The 25,932-nt window shown below is 36.5% G+C and overlaps 2 protein-coding genes across 3 annotated transcripts in view; both read left to right on the forward strand.

The window, feature by feature from the left end:
* Nucleotides 1-8,693: 8,693 nt before the first annotated feature.
* Nucleotides 8,694-25,932, forward strand: part of LOC126761350 (transcription initiation factor TFIID subunit 4) — a 239,487-nt gene continuing 222,248 nt past the window's right edge. Inside the window, exon 1 of the mRNA XM_050477428.1 lies at nucleotides 8,694-8,698. The gene's annotated coding sequence lies outside the window, so the exon portion shown is untranslated. The remainder of the gene's footprint in view (nucleotides 8,699-25,932) is intronic.
* The window catches only part of LOC126761352 (circadian locomoter output cycles protein kaput), a 48,872-nt gene continuing 34,410 nt past the window's right edge, over nucleotides 11,471-25,932 (forward strand). For both annotated transcript variants that reach the window (XM_050477429.1, XM_050477432.1), the window contains exon 1: nucleotides 11,471-12,259. The gene's annotated coding sequence lies outside the window, so the exon portion shown is untranslated. The remainder of the gene's footprint in view (nucleotides 12,260-25,932) is intronic.

Below are 25,932 nucleotides of genomic sequence, written 5' to 3' on the forward strand. Positions count from 1 at the left end.
CTGCTGAACTTGTCAATGTTATCAAGTGAAACAATACAATGACATCGAAGACACCTGCGATTGTTTTATCCTCCTCCAAGTAGTCCATGTACATTATATCTTTTAAATCTCAGAAAACTAGAGCCGTCCTTTTCGATCGATAGCACAGTCTTCATCTTCTTTCCAGCAGTCAAGTCTTCACAACTTATTTTGGGGTTTCATACAGTCGCATAAAGTTATAAGTTGTAACGAACCGAAAACATAGCGTTAAAATTTGTAATTCCGTAAACACATTTCTGTACATAATCCAACAACAATTTTTTAAACAATTGTAAAAATTATGATTTATGATTTTATTTTACCATGCGTTATAACAAATTGTGAGTCCACTAATTATAAAGCAATTTTAAACCTTAGCTATTGAAATTTTTGTTACTGTTTCTCTTACGTTTCATGACTTGGCCAATTCCGAAAGTACACGGATTCCGCACCTCTCGCCAGTTGGTCGTAAGAAGTGTAATCGCTAATTTATTATTATCATAAGGTAAAAGGAGACAACTCGACGAATCTGAAGTGACTTCTCATCGAGAATTCCTGCCTCAGTATCGCATTTTCTTGGATTTTCAATCATGAAGAAGTCACTCGCAGAGCAAAAATTTTAGACAAATAAGTAAGTCGCGGCCATGAACTCTACATTGCGGACATCCAGCAAACATATTTTTCAGATGGGTTAAAGAAGTGAGAACATCAATGGGTTGGACTAACGAGCTAAAATAATCATAATAATTATGATAAGTACTTATCTAACCGTCCTGGTGGACGAACTTTTTCTCTTATCATCTTTCTGATTTGACTCCGTTAGACTTCGTTTGATGTCGATGTATAGTACGGTGTAGTGAAAATTCGAACACAACTGAATTGAAATCGAAAATGTTCCTTATTATTTTTTACATTACGTATGTAGCTAGCCTTTTATACCATATAAAAAACGGAGAACCCTTCGCTTTGCAGAGCTTCGTGCGCGAACATCTTTTGTTGGGTTCGACTCATCTTGAAACACCCATGTATTCGACTGATCTTTACTATCATACGCGAGAATCCACGTTTCTCATTATTTCATAGACGTGTTTCGAAGCACAGCTATTGTATTTTTTAATATTTCTCCAACCAATCGACACGAGCCTGTTTCTGAGCGATCAACAAATTATGTGGGATCCAACGTGAAAATTAATTTTTACAGTCAAATGCTTATGCAGTATAGAATCTATGCTGGTCCCATTAATGCCTACAGTTGCCTCTATCTCACAATAGATTACATGACGATTTGGCAATATTAGTTTTTGAGGCTAGAATCTATTTAATTCGACTAAGCTTTACAAGAAAAGGTGTTACCATATTAAGACCTACATAAGACTCGTTGGTAAACACATTTTGACCCTTCAACTGACAATATACATTATGTTGTTACAATATGTAAATGATCAAGAGATCCACAGATTCTAATGCAGCTTTGACATTTTTAGTACAAATACCTAGTCTTCACTCTGTCAATACTTCTGCGTATCTTATTCGCTTTAAAATACATACATACATAATCACAACTTTTTTTGCACCTACATATCGTTAAACTTCTTTCGAATTTGCAGAAATATTTCGCAATTTATTTACTCGCTAAACTCATTTGTTTTGTATTTTCTACGCCGATGCTTACCAGCATTGCTGTTGTTGTTATTCGATTGGATTTCAACATTGTACATAAATTTGAAAACATTTTCTTGATGGTCGGTCAGCGATCTCGGCGTGTTTACGCATACCGCAGCACACCTCCGTCCAGTTATTCGGTTTATTTATATGCTCCGATCAAATTCGCACTGCAAGGGATATGCGCACACTCCGGAGTGCACTGCAGTTGGTGGTGGCGAGCTACTGAAATATTAATAGCGGAAATTTCTTGATTTTCATAATATATAGTATTTACGGGTATTGTTTACTACTCCAGCATACAAGTACATACATACATACATACATATTCTAATGAGGCTATGAAGGCTTTTTGTGACGACGGTCATGCAACGGTTACTGCCCCGTAATCCTAATGGGTGGACGTATTTGTGGGTGTTAGTAGTATTATTGCTGGACTTAGATTTGTAAATATTTATATATATAATATTGATATCAGCTTGCTCAGCATTTGGTTTGTTTTATTTTAAAGCATAGAGATGAGAGAGTTGGCAAGGATTCCGAAAACTGGATCAGTTCTTTTACTTCAGTACAAAAGTATATTAACAGATCAGTGATACTCCAGTATGTCAGTATGTTAAGAGATCAATGAAAAAGTACGACGAAGCATTGTATATAACAAATATATAAACTGATCAAATTTGACTCGAATCGGTGCTTTCGAACTGATTCGATAAGGGAAACAAAAGTATTTTTTTAGATTGGTGCAACATTTTTTATCTTGGTCTGCGGTTTGATCTTCATACATACATATGTACAAAAGTATATGGCAATTAGTGCGCGGTTTGTTTACGACGTGAAAAGTTTTCAAACGATTTTTACCAACAAGTTTTCTTGAATTTTTTTGTTTTCATTAGATTTACGGTTACGGATTCGTTGAAAATGTTACAGAAGTGTTTTTGGAAGTCAATTTTATCATAAAGCGTTCAGTAAAAATTGTAAAGTCATCGAAAACTTGTCTCACGCGAGTTGCTTATCCACCTCTGTTAATGCCATAAATAGCGAGTTGAAGAAATATTGCTTGAAAATAGTCGTACTGACATTAGAGAGATAACCGAGAGAGATAAAGACGTCGAGTAAAGGTCGCAAACAAAAGAAGATGGCAACGTAACTGTACCCAGTCACAGCGGAATCGTCGGAAATTGCGAAGCCAATGAGCTTGCACCCGTTATAAAAATTCTTACGATTGGAAGCTAGTCGATTATCCAATGTTTTTGGGCTAGTCAACAACCAAATCTTGTGTCCCTGCGAGATCTGGCCCACAGCGAACGCTTCGTTAGTCTATGAGGATCTGGTGATAGACTTTAAGGAGTTAATGGTAAACACAAACGACGAATATATTGGGTTGTCGAAAAAGTCTTTTTGTATTTCTAATCCAATGTCAACTTATTTTTTTATATTAATACTAATAAATAAATAAAGAAATATTTACCATTTCGGTCGACCACTTTTTGCTATAGATATTATTTCATCAGTGTAAATCAAAAAATCGAATTTCCAGAACGGAAGCAAGTGAACCATTGTTGTACTACACGTACTGATACAGCATCGTCTCCGTAAACTTCCCAAATTTCATTGGTGGCTTGCGTGAAATTCTTCCCTTTTTTATACAAAAATTTCAAAATACAGCGAATTTCTTCATTATTTTCACTACATAAATTTTAAATAGCTGTATTTTTCAACTTTTTTGGTGTTAAATGAAGCTTAAAATCTCACTTTTCTAACACTATTTGGTATTAAACAAAGTGATTGGTACCACTGGAAATATACGACTGCAACGACTTATATTGACGAAATACGAAAACCTTTTTTGACTACCCAATATGTCCAAGTAAAATCCATCGATTTTGAGTCTAACCTAACGTAACTAAAAATATTTCAAGCTTCAAACCCATCATTACAGGTTGCGAAACGTGGACTTTTTAATATGACAACTAAACTGTCCAACCAAAAATTCCAAAACGATTCGAAACTGAAAAAAAACGAAAATCTCTGAAGGCGCTGAAGGTCATCTCAGCTGAAGTTTATAACAAGTGTATAGAAAATTGGATTAAAATACTTGAAAAAATGGTCAGTCCGGTTCATATTTGATCAGATAGCACATTTAACCTCCTTAAATTTTAGTAAGCGAGACTAAGTATTTATTCGCATTTTGCTAGTTCATAACCATAAAGTCGTACATTTGGCCAATTATGTTGCAATTACATCTTGTCAGTTCAATGGTCGGAACCTCATTGTAATAAAGAGTCTAGATATATCAAACAGTGGGTCACTACTTCATTGTATATCAAGAAGATCTGCGGAGTTGGAAAGAACCAGTGGAGTAGGGATGAAAGAACTACACATATACAAAGTATTCCTAAAGTAGATGCAGAGAAATATGAAAATATCGACATTTTAATATTCTTTAATAAACCGGATTGCTTTTTTGAAAATAAAAAACTGAGTGAATTTTATTTGAAATTTATTGAAACCTTTCTTTGAAGAACGATATCTACGTCCATAACTTAGTTCTAGCTCGTTAAAATGCCTTAAAAATGGTCGAAAACAAGACACATCTTTGAATTTCCTGTCAAGTTTTTGAGAACGATTTCAAATAAAACCAGAAATATTGTGCAAATATCATCCCAGTTTAATTCTGGGTAAAATCACAGAAGCAAAATCAACTTGTACAACCCTTGAGCCTCATCCTTAAATGTTAGTAATTACATAATTTAATTTAGCCAAAAATTGACAAAGAAATTGTATGTACAAGGAGTGTTCCAAAGTAAACAGGACTTTTTGAATCTAGCGCCCCTGGTGACGCCATCTATATGTCGACTCGTGCGTTAGAATCTGCTATCTTTATCGCTTGTTCAGTGAGAATTTCATGACATTTCATAGATATGAAGTAAGTTATGTTTGTGCTATCGATGCGAAAATGAGCTTCGAACAAATAGCCAACATTAAATTTTGTTTTTAAATTAGTACAACTTTTACCTAAACGTTTTAATTGATGAAACATGTTTATGGCGATGATTGCCTATACCGTAGCAGAGTGCACGAGTGGTTTCAACGTTTTCAAAGTGGTTGTGAGGACATAACTGACGATCAACATGTGGGCCAATCAAAATTCGTGATCACCGGAAATTCCGTCGAAATTGTGCGTGAATTCATCAAAAATCAGACGAAATCATCATTGAAATTCATGGAAATGAAATTGAACATCTCCAAAATATCGATTTATCGCATTTTGACCGAACATTTGGACTTACGAAAGGTGTGTGCTCGGTTTGTTCCGCACAAACTGACTGACGACCACAAATTGCTCAGAATCCAACATTCGAAGGACGACTATTTGTCCAAAAATCACATTTTAATCATTAACTACTCCCCGTATTCACCTGATATGGCACCGTGCGACTTCTTCCTTTTCGGAAAAATGCATTTGCCCATGAAAGTAAAGCGTTATGCAGACGTAGAGGCCATTCAAAAGGCTTGCACCGGCATACTGGCGGCCATACTCGGCCACTACGCCAACTAAAAACACTCGTTCGACATGCTTTTGGACCATGCAAAAAGCTGTATTGAAGCAGGAGGAGACTATTTTGAATAAAATAAATTGATTTAGCCGAAAAATCCATTTGTTCTGTCCTGTTTACTTTGGAACGCATCTTGTATGATTGAATAGTTATTAGAAGCATCTCGAGGCAAACTTTATTGTAGAATAATGGAAGTAATGTATTTTCTTAATCAAATAAAAACATAAAGGGTATATAAATACGAAATGGCATACAAACTCTAGAAATGACTTCTCTACACTAACACTTTTCTTCTATATATAAAAATAATATAACGAAGCCGCTCAAGATTTAATATACTTATTTGCAATATAGTAAATATTTATCGATCTTGAATAAGCAAAATGTCTATGGAAAAAGTAACCGATCGATTTCATAAATATTTTCAAAGATCGATTTGTGATAAAATAGAAAACTGAAATAATTTAGAATATTTAGATATTGCTAGATTACTAACATTGCTGGAAAAATAAACAACTGACGCTGAGTAAAGGCAAAATTATTGTTTAAAATTATTGTAGACTTCATTTACAAACAGACTTTGCTAATAAACAAATAGTATAGATAGTAAGCATACAAGTTCTTCAAGCGACGGACTCAGACATACGAGTGCGCGCATACCAAAGCCCACTTAACCAAACTGAACTTAACACCCTCAGTGCATGAGCAAGCGTCCGGACCGACCAGAGAGCGCAATATGTATTGCCAGCGTGTAAAATATGGAACCCGCTTAGAAAAACCGGATCGGACGACCGCCAAAAAGCTCTCCAACCAACAATGAACTTGTCTAGCTGTGGCTAGAAGTAGCTGAGCGCACACCCGGAACCAGGCACTAGATCACACCCGGGCGCGGCGAAGGCAATAAGTAGTACTTGAGTGAAATAACTGTCGAGTCAGTTGCCAGAAGCCGGGGTCTCTCGGGGGCAAAGGGTTGCGCATTCTACAATGCAATAGTGCAACGGCTCAGATAACGAACTAGTGAGAGAGGAATGAAGCGATTATTGTATACTAACAGCAAAATTAAATAATTTCACACACACACACGTAAAAATGTGTGGTTGTAGTGAGGCGAAATGCATTACAAGACTTTAAAGGCAAGAAAGCTTTGGCACACACACACACATGCAAACAACATTTATGGCAGTGTGTGTGTGCTTACGTGTACGTATACTATTAAGTAATCTACGTAAGTCCGTCATATGTAATATTTATTACATTCACTCGGCTCAATTCGAAATTGAGACGAGCACACGGCGTCGCGTCAACGCAAATGTTTACCTTTCCCGACACACACACACACGCGCTTACACATATAAATATTGTACCGTAGCGTATTGCCTGGGTCTGAGCGAATGAGTTGATCGCATGTTCGCTCGCTCGCATTCTGTGCGAAAGGGTAGATTGGCCCTCCAACTCGTGTGCAAGCGGTTTGGAATCGAGCTGACGCCGCCGATTGCTGGAGGTGAAAATCGAGATGACACCGCCACTAAAGTCGGCGAGCATTTTTTGTTTACGCTGTTATTTGCAAGTGTAGTGTTTCGCGAGCGATACGAAAATTATTCATACCTGTAAAATATGATCGGTGAGTATTTTCGTTGGATGTAGTAAAAGTGGAATGCTTGATATAAATGCAATTCAAGTTATTCTGGCCGGTGAGAGTTGTTTGTATTCATGTAAGATAATTAATAAAATAAACACAAAACTTCTGCAAATTTAATTGCACTTTTCTTGGAATTAATTTTAATTATACTTTCCTAAGTACTCAAAGTTAATAGATTTATAAGCAAAATGCTGATAGTTTTAAAACAACTTCATATAATTATCGATAGTCATCTTTTGTTCAGCAACTTCTGCCAGCTATCTTTGAGTGCCGCTCTGTCGTCCAAGAATAGTCATTTAAATGGAATAAAAAGAAGAAAAAACCTTAACTTCAGTTGTACAGAAGCACCAAAACGCTTCTTTGGTAAACATTTGATCTTCATTTTGACTTGGACCAATGAGTTTGTATGACCGCTATATGCTATAGTGACTCGATCTGACTGACAGACAGACCGACATTGCTACATCGGCTCAGCTCTTAATGGCCTCAGAGCTAAGTTGAGTCTATCAAAAATCAAAAGCTATGAATAGACGTCTACGGGCTGACGAGCGAAAAAAAGAGAGGCAGGCGAGCTTTAAAGAGTGGCAAAGACAATGGGATGCTGCAGAAAAAGGAAGATGGACGCAGCTTGGATTGAGAGAAAACACGGGGAGGCAGATATTTATCTGTTTGAGGGTGTACCTCCAAAGATTCGGCCACGTTGATGACACAAAATGCTCATTTTGCAGCAGAGCCGATATGCCGAGCATATATTTTTCTCCTGCTCGAAATACGTACTGGAAAGAACTATCATCAAACGAAAAATAAACAAAAGAATGGCGCCGACAACGTTATAAGTTACATGCTGCAATCAAAGCTGGTATTGGCGAAAACGAGAGTTTGGGCCGCAATAGCGATCCAAGTGCTCAGAATGAAAGAACGGCAGCGGAGAAGCTTAAGACCGTTTGAGTAATTCCGCAGGGAGTTTTTGAAGAGGCACTCTTGCCCAGATTGATCCGGCGAAGTAATGCCTAACGGCGGTGCCGTAGGTCCAAATACAAGCTACAGCAGCAGGAGCTAAGGGTTTAGTACGTAGGCGTACTGCTCCTTAAGTCCAGTAAAGTTAGATAATACTAACTGGGCGTGATTCCGAAAGAGGTACATCCTGATCGGGCAATATGAATCATGCAGAACTCCGAAACAAAAAAACTTCAAACAGTCGCCGACGTTTTCTTCTAGGTATCACAAACTTCTAGGCAAGCTTAATATACCGTTTGCGGGATAAGGAAAGTATACGATTAACTCAATAAAAAGGTATAAACGCTGGTCGTCGACCAACACTGGCTAAGCGCATGCAAGGTTCAGTGCTAAAACACAAGATGACAAGTGCGATCCGACTCGTTTCCACTCTGATGGGAGCGGGGTACGGGTACCCATCTTGCTAGCTCATCGACTTTGCAAGTTTCAGCGATACACGATGCTATGTTTAGTAAGAACAGCCACGTCTTGACTAAATTGTGACAATCTCGGCGCTCTACTGTTAGAGTAAATGCTTACTTCTCTGAAAAAAGCTGTACTCTGGAGCAGTAAATCTACTGCTGCCTTAAATCACACACGTCTACATAAAAAACAATTGTGAAGAAATTTGTTCCGAGCTGACTAGCGCATAGAAGGAGTCATCTCAACTTACATCTACCACATCGATGTATTTATGACGGGAGTGGAACTTGGTCCGACGCCTAATAAAATTTTAAACGGACGGAGGTAGCCTTGGCATTAACACATCAGGCATTTCTGCAGGTTGTCTATCTCCAATTACCACCACGACCACCAACCCAGGGTTCAAAACAAACCTTCTAATAGGCCAACTATGTCCGTGGCAATCCAATGATCAAAGAACCATGGGATTCTAAAGGCCGTGAAGACTGCATTTAGCGTTACTACTCGCGGAGGTGTAACTACTCAACATTCCTTTGTTATTCTAAGTTATGAAGAATTTGGTGAGTATTCATTATTATGCATTAAATTATTGGATCGTTACGTGAGGTTGTTTCCAAAATTTAAGCGTTTGTTTAAGAAGAAGATGTACCCTAGTATATTAAAAATAATTATTCATCTGGAACTATAACATCTTTAACCTTTCGGGTAATTTGTGGGCTCCATACAAAAAGAACTGCGCGGGCTTGCCGGCCAACAATGAAACTAGCCAATTTTTGAAAACCCCTTCTGATGTGAACAATATTCCATTGAGGACATTCTTCAGCGACCAGAACAAATGGTATTCTGAAGAGATAAGATCTGGACTAAAAGGCGGGTGATACCAAACTTATGTGATCTCGCAACATAAGATCGATTATTGTTATGATGGAAAATTATTGCCTTGTGCGTAGTAGAAAATTCTGTACGTTTTTCGGCATTCACTGGTTTTAATTGGTTGGGTTTTTGTCTCGATAGCGTTCCTCATTCATATTGTCATCTGATTTCAGAAGCTCATCATACACCTTGGCGTCTTGTATATTCGGCTTTGCCTCTGCTTTGGTTGACCAGGTTTCACATATGATATTTTGCGTTTTGGTTCGTCGTAATGGATCCATTTTTCATCACCAGTCTCAATTCTATGCAAAACGCTACTAAATGAGCGTTCAGGCAGCATTCCATACATGCAAATTTTAATCTCTTTTGGCTTCAATTCATATGACACCCGATTTTCTTGCATTTGAACATATCCGGCTGCATTTAAATGTTTTGTAATGACTGCCTGATTGCCTTTCGGAGATTCCTCGAGACTGTTTGACAGCAATCTTCATCGAGTCGTGCTACACGTTCCTCTTCTTCAGACATTTTTGAACACCCAAGAAACTCTTCATTTTCTAGCAGAAAATCATCACTTTTAAGTCGTGCAAATCCATTTTGGCATGTTCGCTCCGCTAGAGCATGTGCACCGTAAAATTCCATCCAAATACGATGACTTTGGGTTGTGGTTGCCTTCATAGTAAATTATTTAAGAAGAACCCCTTGAAAAATCATTTTATCAGGCACAAAGTTCCACATATTTGAGTGGAAAAAATATTGTTGTTTAAATCAAATGAATGAGATATAGTAAGTATACATAAGCGCAAGGGTAGTAGCTTTCAAATGCATATTCGGAACTTTGGAACAATGGAATAATAATCAATAATATATTACAATATTTTGACTGTTGCGAAAAGAAGGATGGAGCCATGTGCAGAAGTTCGCGGAAATGAGGAAAGTTTTCAGAGCTTGGAAGTGGCCAGAAACGATTCTTTTATACATGGCTCAAGCAGCTCACGACTTCCGGTCTTATACCAAGTATTCTCTGGGTAGTCAAAAAACAAGCGTTTGAAGGCGAACTAAAGTGAGAAGGCGACCCATCCCTCCCACAAGTTGTGCGCTGGGTTAGGGACCCGGCACTTAAAAAATACCCTCAATGAAAAGCCAGCTATATAGTGGTGTCTACGCCAATGAAGCAGAAATTGTGAGAATGAAATGCAATTGAACAGCGCATATATATTGCTGAAGTAGAAAAGCCCTGTAAATATGGAGAATTGTGCGCAATTGTTGATCATTTAATAAGAAGAAAAAATAGTTTTTCAATTTGTTAACGTTTTAAAGAATTCTGAAACTTTTTACAAAGTGCACGAGATCTGGAAATCACCAAATTGAGTAAACTACCGAGAAAAACATACATATATATTTGCCTGCTAAATAAATATAAAAAACTACAGCCTCTTGTTTGATGAAGTCAAGAGTTTACGATAGGCGCATCTCCAACAAAATGAAGTGTGTAAAAACTTAGAGTAAAAACTGTTAAAAAACAAAAGCCACAAAATGATTTAGAAAATCGCTTTCGCAGCAGTTATTAGAGGCGCACGTGTAGACAGATCGCTTTCGAGATGAGATTTTCCGCACGCGCCGCTCAACAAATGCAATTCATAAACGTTTAAAGATGGAGCTTAAGATAACTTAGATCAGTGATAGTATACACGGTGTTCTTAACATTGATATTTTAATGTTTTAATATTTTTTAAGTAACAGTGATACTATACAGGGTGCTCATATTATTGTTAATAATACTTTAATAGTTTTTTAGTAATCAATATGCTCTATAATACTCAATACGGCAAGTTAGCATTGAGTTAAATCATTCAAATTTCACTCGTGTATTTTTGAGTAATTTCGTGCCACCTTGCGCTCAACTTGAAGTGATCTTTAAAAGAATGGCATAACTAAAACTTTGCTTTGAAAGTGTTTTGAACCAGATCGGTACTTTGTCTTAAATTATTTTAATTCTTTTTTTTTAGTTTATGCCGATCTCACTCAGCCACCCGCTCACACAGCCAACAGCCCACTCAATACACTTTCTACATGCATTGAGCTCAGTTGTAAGCGTACGCTGACCCATCTACCCCCAACATAGCGCATTTTGCTCGAGAATTTTTCGCGTTATTTTGCATTTTGAGTGCATTCGCAATGCCGGATAATGTGCGAATGTGGTAGTGAGAACGTATTTTTTTACCAAAACCACGGGCGGCTGGTAAAAAGTGCATGAGCTTAGAAATTTTGCGACTTTAGTTTGTTTAGTGAATAGCGCGCGAAGCGGACGACGCGAACGGTGAACGGCGAACGGTGTACGGTGACGGCAGTGACGACTGCTGCAACGGGTCATATTTTCATTGAAACGAACGGTTCAAAACATTTAGTAATTACGTCGACGCCAGTGGTTCGAATGTAATGCCATGCCTACGTGTGCATGTAAACTTTAAACGAAAGAAAGGAAAATCAGTGGCGATCACAAAGCAGCTGCTGGAAATTATAATCATTAGATTACTAATGCACACACGATCGTTAACGAAAGTGATCAGTTTTATTAGTTTTTGAAGTGTTTTTGTGGGCGAAATGCGAAAATATTGAAAAATTTATGTGCAAGTGCGGAAAGATTTGTGACCAAGTTGTGCGTTCTTCGTGCGTTGGCATTTTTGTAAACGAAAAAGAAAAATCTTGAAAGTCCGAAATTGCTAAATATTGCAAGTCAAATGAAAGTGGAGTGCTGAAAGTTGAATATTTTGTGATTTTAGCAAAAATTGTGAAATTTAAAATTTTTATAAACAATATATATGCATTTAATTGAAGTAATTGAATCGATTTTCCAATTACTAAACCGAACGCCACACATAATTTACAGTTCGACAAGCCGCTAGCGCGCTGTACAAGCTTAAAAGTAAAAGCTGCAAGCCACGAAGCGCCACACAGCCTTCGTCAAGTGCAACAGTTCAAGTGCAACACGAGGCGGTTCAGCCGAAGAGCTGCAAATAGTGGAACAAAAGGCACGGCCGAAAGCGATTACATGGGTATGCGGCGCAACGCGGAAAAGAAATATTATGTAATTTAAACTTTTTGTTGTTATTTTTGCTAAGTGCCAATGTATGCGTGAATAGAACACGCACAAGGCAAATTATGGATGTGTGTATGGTTATTTATGTGTATAGATGTGGTAGTAAACTTGTATATATGTATATATATATGTATGCATGTATGTATGTATGTATGCTGTTATGCATGTGTATTTGTATGAGTGTTAGTGAGTGTCATTAAGCGCAAATAGGCGCTTTTTAAGAAATACCAACACAATTAACAGCCAATGAGCTAATAAGCGTGTAGCGGCCACAGACTGATATCCGGTTGCTGGCAGCGCGCAGGGGTGGCCGGGGGTTTGTGGAAAAATCTCAAAAAGGCAAAACAGTGCGCAGCGGTGATTGCAATGAGCGAATTTGCCAATTCAGCGTTGCAGGCCGGCAGGTGGTGAAGGGAGCGCCGCAAAGGGTCGCAGCAGCGGTGGTCAGAATGTACATATGTATGTGTGTGAAGCGTTACATGCATGTGTGTTGGTATTAATATTTTATTGCATACGCTTTATAGAACCTTTTCGTTGCTGTGTTGGCGATTTTTGTTAAACTTAATTACGTTAATTGCAATTTAATTAGCAAACGCGCGGCGCTGCGGGGCGCTTTTGTTTTGCTAAAAAAGATTTTTGTTTTTTTTTAAGATTATGGCCAGCTATGTGTGTATGTGTGCATGTGTGTGCGCCGTAAATGCGCTAAAGAAAGTGAAAAGTGCGAAATGCGAAATGCGCGAACAGAAGCTCCTGCAGACAAGCCGCCCATGGCAAGCGGAAAGCGCGAGCAAAAGTGTCATACGATTAAAATATGAGAAAAAGAAGAAGACACAATATGCATAGAGGGAATTGGCAAAATCGACTGCATTGCAATTTTGGAGCAAAAACAAAAGCTACAATTTTTATTTATTATTAATTCTTTGTCGCTAAATTCCTGCGTATTTCCGCCGCTCATGCCGGACAATAAGCAATAAACGACGGTTTGCGCTTTATTGCAAGATTTTCTCTTTCTAAGTAATTTGGAGATAACGTTCCAGTGAAACCATTTCTTTGTTCTATGCTACGGAAAATTTGCGTTATCTCAATAAAGGCGGCAGGGTGTTTTATGCAGTTTTTAAGCCTAAGCATGAGAGGCGTTTTAAGTTTGGTGATATATACAAGTATGCTTATAATAAATAATTTTTTGTAGGCAGATAAAATACTGGAAAATATAAAAATCCGATTTTTTGACCTTTACGAATTTTTTAAAAATACTTCAAAAAAAATTTTTGGAAATCCAAGGCAGACACGATAGAGCATTGTATAAAGAAGATATATATACCAAATTTCAAAGGAATCGGTTAAGTAGAGCTTGAGATATCATGTCAACCACCTCAAAAAAGTAGTTTCGAGAAAAACGCGTTTATAGTTTAGGAGACAATTCTAGTGAACACGGACGCCACGTCACAAAATCTGCTGTATCTCCGAAAATAAGTCCAATTTTGAAAAATCCTTCGAAGGTCATATTTTTGAAAGTCAAAACTTTCAAAATATGCAAAAAAGAATCGATTTTTTCAAAATCCTAGACCTGAATACCCCCTTAATATGTAATGATCTGCAATTTTTTTTCGTCGGTATGCTTAGACTTTAGACTTTACTTTTATCTTTGTGGTCAATCGTCCGGCCCAAAACGTTATCAAGGTTATCAAGGCATGACAACGGTCGCTATTGACGGTTAAGTTCTATCGAAATAAAAGTATTGGTGTTTATTAAGGTATAAACATCTTACTGGCAACGATGGAATATCGGAAGGATCATTGATAACAATTTTGAAAGATCATTTGAGTCTAAGAAAAACGAGGCCCAATTAGTTCCAAAATCACTCAATTATTTCGAAAAAACAGCGTCACGTTAACGTCTGAGAAACAATGCTTTCCGACAACCAGAATGTCATGAAACGTATTATTACTGCCGATGAGAGGAAGACGAGAAAACGGTGACAAAGCAGGTCAAAAATCAAGCTTATGGTGACAGTTTTCTTCGATAGTCGAGATGTGGTGCACTCTGAATTCCTGCGACCAGCCGAATTGTCAACAAGGGACTCTATTTGAGCGTTATGATACGCAATGACAATGGAAATGCATTGATTGTTTGTGAGGTTTTCGCTTATATGATATCCTATATATCAGAAGTTTGAAATTCTGACAAGAGTTAAGTTAGGTTACTTAGGCAGGCTACGTATATACCTGTTTTGGTAGCATTGGCCAGATAGAATACGGCTACGTATTTCATGAGAAGTGGTCATCCTCCACGGTGTCAGCGCTTTGGGAGAATTTCGAAAGGCTAGCGCCACCTCTTCAATTGTCTCATACCGTAGGATGGCAAAATGTTTTAATCGTTGCCTTGCTACTACGGTAGAAGTGCACAAGAGATACTCCATTGTTTCCCTGGTTACTTGTTTTTGACTATACCTGCAGATCATTCCGATCTGCGGGCCTGTAGTATTCCAATGATGTTCGTACAGCATCTTCTACCAAGAGGGTAGCAACTATGTCTGTTTTTGTTATGCCGCTTTCTGCATGACTTTTGCTTTTTTTCCTTACCATGCTCCGTCCAGTCACGTTCTCGGATGACAGCCATGCTCTTGCCAATTCTGTTCACTATCTCATTGTCCTCGATGTTTTAGTGACTTGGCAGTGAAGTCGCTTATTACTGGCGACACTCTTAACTACTGCCCTGCTTCCCAAGACACTTCTGGCTATATCAGCGAATCGAGTCTACAGTTTTGATTGCTGCATGGTTGTTAAGGTAGCTCCATCTACCTGTTGGTGTGTTATAGGTTAGATTCGTGACTTTCTCAATAGCAAAGGCCTCTGCTTGAAATATAATGCTATGGTCCGGCAGGTTAAAAGTTTGCCTTATACTCTGTGTACATCTGCCTACATGCATATAACGGATGGCCTTTCTTTCACATTGTGCTTCCACAGCAGTTTGTTGTACAAGTTATGTCTTATTTTTCGTAGCTAGCCTCCATATTTGTACGTTAATTATGATTTAATTAAAAGGTTGTCAAAAAAGTCTTGCGTTATTTTCGCTAGTTGGCGCTGAAAGCGCGTAGTTCTAGTTTTATTCGTCGCATCGGGTCATGCTATACCTTTTTGGAAAGCTCATTTCACGCGCTAACACGTGTTTGATTGATTGTCGTTTCTTTTAAGTCGTTCGTGAGTTATAGCGTCGCAAACATGGAGCAAAATAAAGAGAAAATACGGCATATTTTACAGTAATACTACGATAAAGGCAAAAATGCATCTCAAGCCGCCAATAAAATTTGTGCAGTTTATGGACCCGATACAGTTTCCATTTCCATCGCACAACGATGGTTTCAACGTTTTCGTTCTGGTGTAGAGGTGGTCGAAGATGCGCCACGCTCCGGAAGGCCTGTCGTCGAAAATTGCGATAAAATCGCTGAATTGGTCGAAAGAGACCGGCATAGTAGCAGCCGTAGCATCTGTCAAGAGCTGGGCATGAGTCATCAAAAATTCATTTCAATTTCAATAAAAAAAAAAAAATCAATAAAAATACCGCAAGACTTTTTGACAACCCATTATTATACCTCACTGATTTAACGATATATTGGTTAAAACAATCGGGAATGGGAATAAGGCGCACATAATCGATATTTTGTTGCTTCAGAAGACAAGTTGTGATTTCGACAATTTTTAGACACCTCAAAGGCAATATTTATATAAAGTTTTATTTGTCAACCTTTTGCTTTTTAATTAATATATGAGTAGACACTGTTAATGAAAGAGTTATTCTGAATTTAAAATTATGATAATCGGGAACTAGGAGTAGTTATAATATGGTTAAAGTTAAATCGCAATTGGTCAAATCATTCCTGAGATTTCACCTAAAGGTTGTTGGTGGGACGCTCATTGTCTCATATCGCAATTTTTACTGTAATTATTTAGATTAGGCTAACCGAAAATAAATTATGCTTCATCTTTATTGGCGTAGACACCGCTTACGCGGTTATTTGATCACTATACATAATCTGATCCCTTATATTTGTGATCATGTGACCTATTTATTAGTAAATTCAGCTAATTTTTAAGGTATATATATCCAATTACGCTCACCTGCGTCAATAATTCCAATTTGCTTATTTTTTAAATAAATTAAAATGTAAAATGAGACAGCCTTTTTTATTCATTTTATATATACACATATATATTTATTTATTTTATTTGTTTGTGTTAGTATTTTCGCTTGCCCTCCATCAATTTAATTATTTATTTGTGGAGCCTATTTATTTTACGAAGTAAATATCTATTCTTTATATTTTTAATTTACGCTTTCTTAAAAAATATAAAGGGTTTTTTTATTTTATTTTTTTTTTCAGCCTTCTTTTTTTCTTTTGCTCGCAATGAATTTTTCATCAGCGAATGTTGGAAATTTTGAATTCATTGTCTATCTACGAATGTATATTAATGATGATAAATCATTTGAATATAAATTCTTTCAATTACCTATAAGTATATTACTAAGCTTGCCACCAAATTGCTGTTAAAATTGAAAATTTTTCAAAAATCTTGATTTAGTTTTGAAATTTGTTTCCCATTGATCTTTCTTGTTTTAGTACTTTATACACAAACACCTACGGGTGAAAAAGTGAAATAGTCAAAACCTTTTTTCAGTCCACAAATCGTCACCTCAAATGCAAAACGGCGTATCATCATAAAATCGAAATTCAGTTTTTTATTGCTTACGATTCCCTACATTATATTACATATATGTAAATATGCTAGTATAAAACTTTCGGCATTCGCTGACAGATATAACCAATACATAACTATTTTATAACCAAAACTCAAATTTATTTCAGTGTGAGTGGTTTCTATTATATCGTTTTTCCTTCGTCTGCAAACTTATGAAAAGTGATGCTACGTTATTTTGTATTTTGTGACTACGTATCGACTTGCATCAATTTCTTCAAAGGATTGTGTGTTCCACGTAAAAATCCATGGCGTATGAGTAATCTTAATTGCTGTTTTACAAGAACTTTGATCACTCAGTTGTATGGCTGCTATATCCCACAGCAACTCTATCTGAGAAATTTCTTCATTATTTGCACCCTTATTTTGGACAATAATCCTTGCCAAATGTGGCTTCTCATTCAAGCACTTTATTCAGACCGTTCTGTTCGTATGGCAGCTATCTGCTTTAGTGGTCCGATATCGCCAGTTCCGCCAAATAAGCAGCTTCTTGGTGAAATAATAACAGATGCAAATTTCAAATTGATATCTCAAACATTAAGAAACTAGTTCGTATACATATATACAGACGGACACTACAAACTGCTGAAGCACGCAATGTTTTAAACGCACTTTTATCAAAACTTCATTTTTCAAATTTTGTGTATAAAATTGAATGATTTTTTTGAACTTTATGTAAAGCTAGTGTATGTTACTTTATACTAACCAATCTTATGCAGATTTAGGTAATAGTTTGATTTTGTTTTTCATAGCTCGAGTTCATGGCATCACCATCATCCACAAAGCCCGTTTTACAAATGTTATATTGAGAATGGGACAAGCAGTCACCATTTTTATCAAAATCTTAAATGTTAAATTTTTGTGTATTTCGAATAATGTGTTTAATAAGACTCAAAAGGTAAATTCTACTATTTTATTCTTTTATGTGAATAAAATGTCAAAATTAGGTATTTTTAGGTAGGGCAATAGACCAGCAAAATTTATAAGTTTTAATAGTAACCCTCAATTCGATGGTAATACATAAGGGTCTTATGGCGCACTCTTTAAAATCATGGCTACATAGTACATAATATCTCATAAATAGGTTTAACGATCACAACATATCTGTATATGAAACAATTTGGACGAACTCTCAGGTTACCTCTCTTCAGGTTACCTTCATACTCACCTCTTTATTCGATGATTATTTCTTCACTGCGAGCATTCTTTTGAGATCTGAGAGCAGAAGATAGTGGCTGAGGGCCAGAACTGGGGAATACGGTGGCTGCGTAAGCAATTCAAAGCCCAATTCATGGATTTTTGCCATCGTTCTCACTGAATTATGACACGGTGCACTGTCTTGATGAAACAGCACTTCCTTTTTCTTCAAATGCGGCCGCTTTACCGCGATTTAGTCCTTCAAATGGTACAATAATGCTATGTAAGAGTTGTTGTTAATGGTTCTTCCATCGCAAAGTACATACGCCATAACTTTACCAACCGATTGTTGCGTTTTTCCACGCTTTGCAGCGGGTTCATGGTGTGCAGTACACCCGTTCGACTGTCCACTGGACTTCGGCGTGAAGTAAAATAGTCATGTTTCATCCAAAAGGCAAACATTTTTTATGCTTGGACAACTCCAAATATTGCTCCGAATCATCAACTCGTCGTTGTTTTTAGTTTAAAAAGTGCTCGCGGAGCACCCATTTTGCACAGAGCTTTCTCACATCCAAATTTTCGTGAATGATATGATGTACTCGTCCAGTTGATATCATTAACGTTCCTGCTATCTTGAACAACTTCTCTTTACATTCATCCAAAGTTATGTTGAGCACGTTTTTGTTGTTTTCGTCGGTAACAGTGTCTTTAGGCAATCCACTGCTTTTATCGTCTTCGGTGCTCATTTCACCACATCTAAACTTAGCATACATAACATAACAACTCAAAACAGTGTATCTGTGTGCCTAAAATGTATAAAATTGAGTGAAAACTTCACCTATTCCCTATATCAGAATTTTCATAACATCTTGCTGACTTAACTTCATATGATCGACATTTGTATGTAAGGTACCTTAATAAAACCCAGTGAAATTTTTTTTTTGTGTATAGCATGATAATAAAAGTTAACAGATCGGATAATAGATAATAGAGCTGAAATCGGCCAATATCAGCGGCTACCTGTATTTAAGGAGTACAAATTATTTTTAAAATGCACACGCCACAGTTAAAAAGTTAACTCTGAGATTATCGTTTAAATACGTAAATTGTAAACACAAGAAAATTCCCTCGCATCCAGCGTTGAATGCTCATTTGAATTTGTGTATTGTAGAACCACAATCTTTCGGTGGAAATCAATGGTTTCTAGAGAATTAAAATTCTTCCCAAAGCCTGCTAATATGCATTGAAAAAAAATAAATATAATAAATAAATAATAATAAAAGTCTGGAATGTGCAGAAATACTGAGAAAATAAGTTTATATACTTTCAGTCCATTTTCAAATATCAGAAAACATCATTTTCATCTAACAATCTTCATTGTCGATCATATGACGAGAAGAATATTATCCGAAGTATCTAAGCAATTAAGATATCTGCTACTAAAGTGCATTCTATGGCATTTGTTAAAAATTTTTGGAAGATAAATATACAGTTACTGTAAGGGGTTGGGACTTACAATAGAAATGTGGATGGTAAAGCGAATTGCTTAAACCGATTTAATACCAACGAAAGCCATTGAGTTCAAATGTTATTTATCTACTATCATCGCTTTCGTGGATAAAAGTTCTCTGAAATGTTCCAAGTGCTTTATTTTCCATCTCCGATCGTCTTTGCCCATGTTTCAGTGCCATATAATTAGACGGGAATAACGAGAAGCTTATAGAGCATGGAAATAGCTCTCCTTTTCAATTGCCTACCAATCCCAAGGTAGTATCTGTTGGCAAGAGTTATTCTGTGCTTGAGCTCCAAGCATAAGTTAATGGTGGAATTTATGCTGGTTCCAAAATATAGAAAGTCCATAACTTTTTCAAATTTACAGCTGCCAATAGCGACCTATGCAATGTTAAGAAGTCTAACCCCGCGATAATTTAACGCAAACTGTGGGACCTCCCTTCTTGTTGATGGGACAGAGTACATTCATATTTCAACCAATATTGGACATGTGTTCATCCGATCCAATCATGATTAACAGCTATAACATGCGCTTTTCCAGCTGCTCGCTGCCGGCTTTAAACAGCTCAGTCGGTCATCCATCGTCTCCTGGGACTTTGTTATTCTTAAGCCGCCTTCGACGTGTTTTTAACTTGTCTTGTTCGAATGACTCGACGACAATGTTGGCGCAGTCGTTTGTTGGTGCGAGTTCGGTGAAGAACCGTTGCAGCACTTCTTTCGCCATTTAGTTCCGAGAAGTGCTCTTTCCAAATTTCGAGTGTACTCTGAATGTTATCAGGTTTTCATTCCTGTCTTTACAGAAGCCGGCACCGATTTGAAACTTTTTTAGCTGGCTTCATTTTTGCTAACATTTCTCTATCTCTTCGCCTTCTCCTTTTTGTTGAAAAAACGTCTTTCTTCCTCACAAAAAGCACGCTATGGTCCAAAGAACTAAAAAGGTACCTGAAGATCGTATAATATTGCTTTACTCAAGCTACCGCAATCGTACGGACAAACGTAAAAATGGTTAGGCATTCGGAATCAATCTCGTAATAATATCTCTTCATTTTTAGTACATTACATGCACTTTCGAAAAGAATCCAATAACCGTTTGAAGATGGCTTTAAACACAATGTTTTACCGTTTAATATATACATATAATATTATGAAGCGAAAGTCCCGAACAATGACTATAAACTATTGATATAATGAGGCTATTATTTCACTTAAATACTTACTACAATTACATTGTAGTTTACAGTAATGAATACATATTTTGTGTTGTTGCAGAAATTAAAAATAATTTTGAAATAAATTACACAAAATTCAAACAAAATAAAATGTATTATGCAATAGAAATCAGAAATAAGCTTATCGAAAGCTTGGAAATAAAATTAAATAATTACAAGACATTCGATTAAATAATAATAACAGTACTATATATTTAATTATATGCGAGTAAACATCGATGGCGAAAGCTCCACAACCAGCTTCCTATTTGCGCTAGTACGTCTAATTAAGAGTGACTTAGTTCTGAGCAGAGAGTGCACTTTAGTGCAATAATGTGTAATCTGTGTTAGTACTAGTCTCTAATATAGTATTACTAACAAGTACTACGTGTATACGCTTTCGCTTTGAGTAATTTCAGTAATTAGAAAAGAAAAAAACAAAACAATTACGATTGGCAACTAGAAAAAGAGGTACGTCAACAGCTGTAATTACTATTATCACTCACTCACTCTCTCACTCGCATGTCTACAAAATTCAATAGCAATATGACAACCTTGAATACAGACTCTTCTGGGGGACCACACATGTATTTGTTTCTGTGGCTATGCCTGTGTGCTTACAAGTGTGCGGTAATGGGCGATGTTTTCTATTAAAAGCAAAGCTTTGCTCGAATGTAAAATGCATATGGCTTGGATGCCCAGCAGGAAAGAGCTTGGAATAATGGAAAAGGAATTCATGATTTTTCCAAAAATAGAGAAAAAATTTGTTTTTTCATTATAGCTAGTCCAATCTAGGATGTTCAAAATGTGTAATATTTGTTTGGCTTAAAATAAAGCTTTAGGGTACAATTCTACCTACAATAATTAATAAAATATTTTTGCCTATCTAACTAGCTTTTAGGTCAGTCAACTTCAATAAGCTTCAGTATGTAAAACTTTAAACATGTTTTTCTTGTTTTTTGTTTTGCTTGAGATCTTTTTATAGCCTAAACTTGGCATATACAAAATAAAGTACCATCAGAAGGATATTTTGCCTTGTCCACCTGTCTGTATACACACAAACTTCCTACCTTTAAAAGATATCTATCAAAAGCTTTGCACACTTTCTATTAGTTTTAAAGATATCAATCAGAAGCTTTGCACACGTTCTATTCTCACTAAGGAGTTGCTTTGACAGAGCCTACAGCAGTGGCTCATAAGAAATGGCTGTCATAAAAACTGAACGATCGGAATAAAGTGCTTGTGTGTCATATGACGGCGTACTATGTTCACGAAATTTTGGCTTCGGTTATTGTCAAAGGCAATATTGCAATCTCTGAAGAAATGAAATAGGAAAGAATTTATGAAGGATATTATAGCTTCAGTGTAGCCTAAAACTAATCGAGATGGACATGGTTTTATATATATAAACGATTAAGCCTATCCGTCCTGAGTAGAGATATCTTGATGAATCGTGGTACACATGTTTCATGGCAACAAAGTAAGGCAGAGTGCGTAGATGGGCATAAGTAGACCACACCCACGCCCACAAAATGCCATTAATTAAAAAGTATAAGCTGTGAATGCTATAAATTAAGATATAAAAGTCTAATTTTGCAGAGAGGATCTAAAAGGCCCTCTAATAGGTTTCAAATACATATATACTAAATCACTAAAGCCACAGCTAACCATACTCGTTCTGGGTTAATTCCTTAAACACCCCTATCGACACTGTAAAAATTATTGAAACTGGAAGATAACCCCGTTCACTGCCTCTATAACGGTATTGTTAAAAACTACTAAAAGAGCTATAAATCAATAACTAAATGCGACAGAGGCATACAATTTTACATCCGAGACGACATGAGAGGGCTTTATGGGAGCCGGGATAAACCTTGGACGATAGGTGTGGCACTGCTCATTTTTAGGTGAAAACGCACATCTTGGAGGTCACTTTCGACTAAATTTAGTCCGAGTCATTCTTCTCATATTTTCAGTTTGGGAAATTGGGCGAAATTGGACCACAACCACGCCAACAACCTATATAGTACAAATCAAGAAGCAATTAATATAATGCCATAAAGCTTTGCACGAATAATGCCTTTGGAATATGATATCTTATGTCCACAAATTGTGCAACTCTAATTAAAACTGTTCAAACTATTCGTCAATGTTTAAATGCAGAAAAAATCCTTTCCTGATGTTAATATGACTACGTGTTCAAAATGGGTTGAATAGGCTCAAATACTTCCATGAGGCCCTATATGCCTATTATACAAATTTTCGAACTTCCGAGTGGCTTCATGCCTCTATATCGGCCAATAGCTTAGTTACTTTAATAAAATGAAAATAGAGTTTTTTATTCGTAACAGTGTATCTTTGTGCCTTAAATAGAAAAAACGTGGTCGAAAACTTGACCTAGTCCCATATAACTAATATCAGGATTTTCGAATATCCGGCTGACCTTACTTCATATAATTGCTGTTTGTATGTGGGGTATCTTAATGAAACCTAGGGAGCTTTTTTTAGTATGTGACATGATAATAGTTAATAGATTAAATCGGTTCTATAATACCACAACTCTCATATACTACATATGTATAATGATTTTCGGTTTTCTTACAAACCTTATATCAAATACTAGAGAACCCGGCGAACTCTGTTTTGCCTTAGAGGAAACAAATAAGCAGGTTTTGTGTTTCATTAAGTCAATTTTTTAGGAAATACAAATAAAATATTTAAGTATTTTAAAGATTCTTTATTATTCATGTAATCTAGTGCAGAGGTTGTACTCTTCAGTTAAGTACCTTGAGAGACATAATATTTTCTGTTTAATTATCAAGCACAAGAACAAACAACGCAAATGATCTTCCGTCCCTTGAACATGTCACATATAATAGACCATGCGAAAAGCATATTCCAGACCACAAACTTTAAAAGATTGAGCCAGTGATTTATTTATGGTCTTTACGAATGACAAATCGGAACTTGAAGTATTTTAACCTCAAATGGCATATCGGTTGGGATCATAGGTATATTCCGAGTCAAAACTTTCTCACCTTCGAATTTTCCTTTGAGTATTGTAAAGCATATCACATTGCTCATCAATTTACTTACCACCAAACGTGTACCGTTACATAGTTTTGTTAGGTTTATGTTTCGAAGCATTATTACTACGGAGCCAACAATTAGGCGTAAATTTTGCGTTGGCAAGCCAGTCTCATCCAAGGAGTTTAAATATTCAATTGATTAGTTAGTGGCTTCATCTTCATACATGGCTTAACCAATAGATTTGAATGCATGCATTGATTTAATGTCCTCATTCTGAACTCGTAGGTTAGGTCTTCTACATCTTTATTCTTTCCCGCTAAAATTGCTCGCTCACTCAACAATTCATTACCTTAATGTTTGGTAATGATGTCTGTTGATAAGTTCATCTTTCGATGATCGATGAGACAAAGTTACAGAAATAACAGGGGAAATAAAATCAATCTGCTCGGTTCATCAACAGGTACTCAACTATAACCGATAGTTAACAATTGCTCAAAGAAATCTTCAACACTTTTACCATTAAGCAATGCAATCATTCATTTCACAGTTTGGCGCTGGCACTCCTAACCTGACAAATAAACTATTGCGCATGACATAACACATGTCTTCGATCAAGACTATAGCCCTATTATCTATCTCTTTATTCATCTCAACATCGTCATTTCTAGAGAGTATATTAATATACTATATAGTATATATACTATATATTAGTATTCTTTAAATGTTATGCCAAGTGGTACTAATTAATTTTTTGTTGTCAATTGTCTAACACTATTTATATTATTTTATTTTTATTACCAGAGAGTAAATGATGAGACCCTTTATTTTTATATTGTCATATATTTATTATCTTATATTTATTTAGTGAAGTTGTCAAGTCATTTCTTAAGTTGTAAAATATAATTGATGTGTAAGGGTCTGCTTTAAGTGTTGGGCATGAAATATACATATGTATATAAAAAATGAGAAATAAATGTTCTTAAAAATTGGTTTATAATAACGGTCCACCTATCTTAAACTTTTGATGAAAATAGATAGGATAGAATAGGTATCATGTTAAGTTAAATCGGAAAAGAGGAGCGATCCGCCAATGTCACTGGCTTTAAAATCATACGTGAAGCTAATTACTGTTGCAGAAACTTAGCTGTTTTGTTCGCAGTGCACTAGGCGGCACCGAAGTATATCATAAAAGGGTATAAAAAGTCATCCGATATATTATTTTTAATTTCGTGAAAATATCTTTTCAAATAAAAATTTTTCGATACAAGAGCTGGATTTTGATCGGTCGGTTTGTGTATAGCTCTGTGCTATATAATGTAGGGATATATTTATTTTCGAATCAAGTACTTATTATTAAGAAACCGCTCTCTATTGCTGCACTTACTTCTTCCTTTGTGGTTTGGGAATTGAGATCTGTAATCTTTACTGTGGCATTTGGTTTAAGCTCGGCTAGCGATGCGGTCTCTTTTAACGTGCTCTTTAAAGTTTCAAAGAAATTCGTGCTTGCCGTCTGACCTCTAGATTTATACTTCTTTTTGACTTCTGCTTCATCGGATTTTAGATGCATTTCGATATCGCTAAGACATCTGCGTAGATCTTCTCTTTCGTTTGCTTTATAATCACAGCTTCCGGTCATCTTTTTGGCTTGCTTTTGATACTAATCCTTTCTGTTGGCTTTCCTGAGCCATCAGCATTTGGTGTGCTTTTCGCCAGTTTTTGCTTATCGTCGGGCCTTCTCGGCATCATCGTCTTCTACTGTTCAACTTCTCCATTTCTAAGATGCGCAGCATAATGTGTTTCCGCATGACTGGTGGTGCGTCTTTTAGATGTGGTGGCCCAGGGCGCCGCAAATTGTTTTGTCAGGGTTTTTGCCAGGTTTGCTCATGAGATCGTCCTTGTGGACTCGGTAGATACCATGTTCTCTCCGGTTGTGTTCGCGCTACTTTGGGGTTAGTTGTACCACTGGTGATCGAAGAATTCTGATACGACTGAAAACATTGCTGAATTCCTCGCTTTTATT

This window comes from Bactrocera neohumeralis, chromosome 6, assembly GCF_024586455.1.
Source record: "Bactrocera neohumeralis isolate Rockhampton chromosome 6, APGP_CSIRO_Bneo_wtdbg2-racon-allhic-juicebox.fasta_v2, whole genome shotgun sequence".
Classification (NCBI taxonomy): Eukaryota; Metazoa; Arthropoda; class Insecta; order Diptera; family Tephritidae; genus Bactrocera; species Bactrocera neohumeralis.